Here is a 6,594-nt window from a genome sequence, read left to right as displayed (position 1 = left end):
GTAGCACTTCAGTGTTAGAGATAAAGTTGTAGAAGTAGGAAACTGTCTTGAAAACATCAGCACAGAGCCACATCCTAACTCTCTCATGTACTGGAGGCTTGTAGGATAGCACACTCAGGCCTGAAGCAACCTACATTTCTGGAGACCGTGAGTATTGAGACAAAAGCTAGTTCTACAGTGCCACATCCTCTTCCTAGGCACACTGTAACACACCATGCATGGCCTCCACACAGTAATGCAGGTCCACAAGTCTCAGTCTAGCCAGTGCCAGCAGGGACCACACACCTTGTCCAGGACATGAAAACTACCCACTGCAACAGTGGCCACTGCCTCCCTGTGCAGGAAGGTGATTTTGGCGGAAACATGGCACTTACTGCCCAGGTTCTTCCACTCACCATTAAACAGATAGGAATCCATGACAAATGTGATTTTATGATCTGTCCACTGCAATGTCAGGTTTGCTTGTTCCTACAGCACAGTGAATTGGAGGCTCACAGATATACAGACATAAGATCACAGCCCATGTTCCTGAGCAGAAGGGAGCGGATACATGAAATGAATTGAAGAAACAGACATCAGCCTTGCGATAATACTGAAGAAAGACTCACCTGTCTCCTGAAAGCCCATGCTCTGGTAGAGTGCCACAGCATCACGCATCAGCACAATGGTACAAAGGACAACTTCACTGTATTTCTGGTCTCATGCAAACAGGAGGACAGCTCTGACCAGAGCTTTTGCTATCCCCTGTCCTTGATGTTGTGAAGACACAGATAAATGAAAGAGCTTCAGCTTCTTCCTCCTTAACAGGGGATCCTTAACTGGCAGAGCAGCTGCTATGCCCACCACCTGGCCCCCAGACTCAGCCACCAAGAAGCAGGAGCCATGCACACTCAAGTAGATCTTGGTAATGTCATCCAGGTCTGTGTACAAACACATGGTCACAAATTTCCTCAAGGGTTGTCTGGCAAGGAGCCACAGGAATACAAGCATGAAGAAGATGCTCACAGCAGCCAGCAACCAGGAGCTGGACACCAGGACCAGGGCAAGGGACACCCCAAGGAAGAGCAGGAAGTTTGGGGGCAGCATCAATGTGTGACAAACGGAGGTGGGGACATGCTTCTCCATGCCTCTGGTGAAAAAGTCCACAACCATTTTGTGGTCCTTTTCATGGAACTAGCGAATGTGATAAAGAGCCATGGGGAGCCTTCTGTGTCCACCAGAGACAGCTAGACTTGCCTACACACCTTCCCCACAGCCGTGCAGAACACAGAAGCCATGAAAGTACCCTGAGACCTCTCTGTCTTGCTCCTGGACTCCCAGGAGTCATGCAGAATTTGCTGAAGGCTATGTCTTCTAGTGTCACCCAAAAAGCAACAGGGTAACCCCTGGGAAGAAATGTCAGGTTAGCAACACCTGCTTCTCCCCTTCTCAGGTTTGTGACCTTAGTCTCACTGCTTAACTTTTGTGAGCCTTTGTGTCTTCATCTATAGAACAGGGAACAGAACAGTGCAACTCACCCTGGGCTCACCTGTCCTAAAAAAGAGTCCAGGTCCCTGGCTCAGCAATGAAGTCTTTCATGGCTGGGTTTTTCTCTAAGTTGTGCCTGTTCCTAAAACATTAGATGCTGGTAGTCTGCAGAACCCTCTGGCTCTGCACCTCAGCCATCCTGTGGAAGCACCTGCAGTGTTGTACTTGTTCTTTTCAGCCCCAGAAGTGCTGCCCTCCAAGTGACAGGCCCTGGATAGAGGGTGGTAGCATGAACTCTGGTGGCTGCTCACAGCTGGGTCATCATGCTTCTCACACGGGTTAGCTGAGGTGTTACCACAGTGCTCTGAAAGAGGCCATAGGAACCTAGGTCCCTCCTTCTAGCTCTAACCACACAGCCTGCTCATGAACCCTGACATTCTTTCCTTAGGTCCCTTCCTCACTCTAAGTACCCAAACCTGAGCAGTGACTGTAACCATGGCTTCCACAGATGCTCTGGAAGAGGCTAACCTGAGAGTCTACTTCATCTTTTTATCTTGGTAAAATAACATACAGAGCCGGGCGTAGTGGCACACGCCTTTAATCCCAGCACCCGGGAGGCAGAGGCAGGCGGATCTCTGTGAGTTCAAGGCCAGCCTGGTCTACATAGTGAGTTCCAGGACAACTGAGGCTACAGGGAGACCCTGTCTCAAAAGACCAAAAATAATAATAATAATAATAATAATAATAATAATAATAATAATAACAACATACAGAGACAGGCTCTTCAAAGATAAATGAAAAGCCAGGCATGGTGGCATACACCTTTAATCCCAGCACTCAGGAAGCAGAGGCAGGCAGATCTCTGTGAGATCAAGACCAGTCTGGACTACACAGAGTTCCAGTTTCCTTATGCAACAGATGGTGAATAGCATAGAAACCCACAATTGGCCAATGTGCAGAAAACAAGAGGCTGCAGAAAGCTTATCCCTGAATAAGACACCTGTTTCAAACCCCTGCCTCCCAAGGCTCAGGGATCATTGTGGAAGAGGAGGGAAAAGGTTGTAAGAGCCAGAGAGGGTGGATGGCCACAAGTATACAGTCTCCAAGACAGCTGGTCAGCTACTCATACAAACTCAAAGCAATGGTGACAGAGTGCACAAGTTCTATGCAAGCTCAAACCAGACAAAATCCCAGCACAGACAGGAGGAAGTGGGTAAGAAATCCCAACCCAACCTAGGGAACTTTTGACAACTGATGGCTATAGGGAGAGGGAAAGACAGTGTCCTATAGGGATGGGTCTTTTGGTGGGCCCAGTAGATAGACACACACTAAAGGACATTTGGGGACAAAAATCAGAATCTATGGGCTATATTATGTATATATAAGAAAGTACCTTACTGGGCGTGGTGGCACACGCCTTTAATCCCACTTTAGTCCTGGCACTTGGGAGGTAGAGGCAGGTGGATCTCTGTGAGTTCAAGGCCAGCCTGGTCTACATAGAGTTCTAGGTCAGCTGGGGCTACAGGGAGACCCTGTCTCAAAAAAAAAGTACCTTAAATTTGGTGGGGACACTGGTGGGGGGAACTGTGGATAGGGGAGGGGATCTAAATACCATCAAATTATATTGTATGAAATAGAAAAAATTCAATTAAAAAATTTTTTTAAAACCAAGCTAAGTGAAGTTCAATGGGGGAATCCCAGATCATTGCAAAGGCTACATGTGTGCTATGGCAGAACTGTGCACTTCCAACAGTTCAGACAGGGAGAAAGTTTTAGGGACCAAGGGAGAATAACATAAAACTTAGTGAAGCAACAGTTCTTGACCACAAAAAGTATCAGCTATCAGAACAGGGCCACTCCTACCTTGTACAAGCAGTCACTAGGTAGGCAGCCTGGCAGAGGTCTGTGTAAGGTTGTGTGCCTTTGTACAAGGTGTGGCTTTTCAGGGTCTAGGATGACTACTTCTTGCTTTATGGCATACAACACAATATCTCTCTTTCAGAGACATCAGCTTTCTATATTAATTTATGCATTTGTTTAGGAACTGATGAAAATGTCTCTGGATTGAGTCTGACAACTTGTTCAACATACTTGAAGTGTACTACACAGCCTATGTTTGGTTGTTTGCACTTATTTAATGTGTGTGCGCACACACGTGTATGTGTGGATACATGTGTCCTATAGTGGGTATGTGGAGATCAGAAGACAATTTGCTGGAGTCATTTCTCTTCTTTCTATCACGCGGGTCCTGAAGATTGAAACCAGGTCATCAGGCTTGGCAACAAGTGTCTTTACCCACTGAGCTATTTTGCCAGCCATATAACCAATTTAAAGTACATAATTCAACAGCGATAAGGACATTCACAACACTGTGGGATGGGAACTGGCTTCAGTCCAGCCCTAAGTCTGTCCATGGGTGGAATCACTGAGCCAAACTCCAAGGGAGGCCCAGAACTCTACTGAAGAATTGCTACTTCCAACAGGTCCAAGAGCTGCAGAGAATTTATGGCTCAGGCTTCCATGTCTCTGCAGGGGAGATAAAATTCATTCTGGGATGGAGGTGATGATGATAGGATGAAGACAGGTACTGGGGAAGGGCTTAGGGTAGGGTGCTGTTACAGTCTGGGTCTGGAATGTTTTTCCCAAAGGCTCACGTGATAGAAGGATGCCAGTTGGTGGGACTCTTGGGAGATGAGAAATATTAAGAGGTTGGACCAATTTGAGGAATAGATCAAGGGGACTGACCTGAAAGGTCAATCTTGTTCCTGCCCTATACCTCTCTTTCTCTCCCCCACTTCCTCCTTTCCTCCCTCCCTCCATTCTTCCGTCTCTCTCTGTCTCTGTCTCTGTCTCTGTCTCTCTCTCTCTCTCTCTCTCTCTCTCTCTCTCTCTCTCTCTTTCTCTCTCTCTGGCTGGTATGAGATAAGCAGCTCAACTCCAACCATATTCTGCTTCCCATGGGCTCAGAAACAGTGAGCCACATGAGCATGGACTAAAACCTCAGACACTGTGACTCCAAATAAATCCTTGGATATCAATACTTGTGGTTAAAAATTGCCATTTCAGGGAACTGAGAGATGGTTCAGTGGCTAAAAGCACTGGCAGCTATTGCAGAGGACCCAGGTTTGAGTCCCAGCACTCACATGGAGGCTAACAACTGTCTGTAGTTCCAGTTCCAGGGGATCCAATGCCCTCTTCTAACCTGTACAGGCATTGAACGACATGGGTGTACATACATACATGCAGGAAAACACTCATACATGTGAAGTATTTTTTTAGATTGCTGTTTCACTACATAAGCCTCCCCACAGTCATTAAAAACCCCCTTGCCTCAACCACTGGGAAGTACACAGTTCGCCATGGCACATGCATGTTCTTATAATTCCAGGACCTTTATGTGCATCATTACATTAATTATTTGGGATTTTTGTTGGTATTAAATAAACTCTTTAGTTTTTTAAGTTTTTTTTAAATTTTATTATTTTTATTTTATGTGTACGCATGCATTGCCTGCATGTAGGTAAGTGCACCCGAGTTGTGCAATGCCTGTGGACAGGTCAGAAGAGGCTGTCGGATCCTCTGGGACTGGAGTTATGGACAATTGTTAGCTGCCATGTGGGTGCTGGGATTTGAACCCGGGTCTTCTGCAAGAACAATCAGTGTTCTTAACAGCTGAGCCATCTCTCCAGCCCAGTTTTTTAAGTTTTAAAACTGTGTTTGTATATATGTGTATAGTATGTGTGTACATGATGTAGGGGGTGCGTATGATGTAGGGATGTGCAACAGCATGTGTATGGAGGGTAGAGGACAACTTTGTGGAGCTGGTTCTCTTCTTCTTTTATGTGTGTTCCAAGAATCAAACTAAGGTTATCGGACTTGTATAGCATACCAGTGAGCCATCTTGCTGGCACTTGAGGTTTTCTGACATTTCAATGTATGTACTTGATATGTTTGGGGGAAGGAGGGGGTTTAAATTCAAGCGAAAGGCACTAAAATATTTCTCCAGGGAGGAGAGGTTTAGAAATACCTCAGATGGTGCACAGTGGGGTTCTGAAGAAAGTTCAGTTCCACCAGACAAAGTGGGGGTCCCCCTAAGAAGTTTCTGAGGTGGGGGTAGGTACCATACCACATAGTTAATAAGTTGCCCTTAGTACATGCTTGTAGTCAGGTTGCCTCTCATTTCCAGAAGGCAGGGGTTGGGGAAAGATTTGGTCCTTTGTGACTACAGGCTCACAGCAGGCGGCCTGTCAGCTCCTAGAAGCTCTACCTCCAGGTCAGTTCAGAGCAGTACCATCTGGAAGATCTGTCATCTAACAGCCTTCACAACAACAAACTGCCACATAACTGCCTTAGCTGTATCTCAAAGATTCCAAAAAGTTGTGCTTTTATTTTCATTTCGTTCTAGGAATTTGAATTTAATTTTTTCTTTTTTGAGAATGTTTATATATGAGCACTAAGTTTACATCATTTCCTCCCCTTCTCTCGCCCTCCAATTCTTCTTGTGTCCCTCCCCCCAGCTCCCTCTCAAATTCATGACCTATTCTTCTATTATATATATATAAAAAAATATATATATATACATATATATATATATATGATTTCTTCAGTGGCCTACTGGTCCTTCAAGTTACAAAGCTTAAGCTTAAAGTCCCTTCCTGTTTTATACTCCAAGACCTCCAAGAAATTTTGTTTGGATTTGCAAGCTTCTATTTTGAAGATAGAACCCATACTGTCCATGTCCATGCCTCATGCCCTGCATCCCAAGATGAATGCTGAGGGCAGAGATTCCACTGGGAAAGTGCAGATTTTATATTCAAACAGGCAAGGCTTTACAACCTAGCTGTGTCTTCATTGTGTCTTCAGTTCTCTGTTCCTGGGAGTGGTAGTATGCAGATTTACATAGTTGAAATGGCACCACCCACTGGCTCTGAGCACAACCATTATATCCTTAAAAACCCCATCCACAATTTGGTCTTTCTAACCTTTTATATATTAACTGTGAGTTTAGGCCTTTCCAAACAATTCTTTTCCTTCTTTTTTTTTTTTTTTTTTTTTTTTTTAAAAAAAAAAAAAAAAAAAAAAAAAAAAAGAGGACGATAAATCTTTCACTGTGATATATCAAAATAA

At 44.8% G+C, this 6,594-nt stretch overlaps 1 pseudogene; it reads right to left on the bottom strand.

Annotated features, from left to right (window-relative positions):
• Positions 1 to 512: 512 nt before the first annotated feature.
• LOC103749958 lies at positions 513 to 1,333 on the bottom strand (annotated as a pseudogene).
• Between the last annotated feature and the right edge of the window lie 5,261 nt (positions 1,334 to 6,594).

This window comes from Nannospalax galili, unplaced genomic scaffold (genome assembly GCF_000622305.1).
Source record: "Nannospalax galili isolate Female #2095 unplaced genomic scaffold, S.galili_v1.0 scaffold527, whole genome shotgun sequence".
In the NCBI taxonomy this organism is placed as follows: Eukaryota; Metazoa; Chordata; class Mammalia; order Rodentia; family Spalacidae; genus Nannospalax; species Nannospalax galili.
This window is presented reverse-complemented; position numbering and strand designations above follow the sequence as displayed.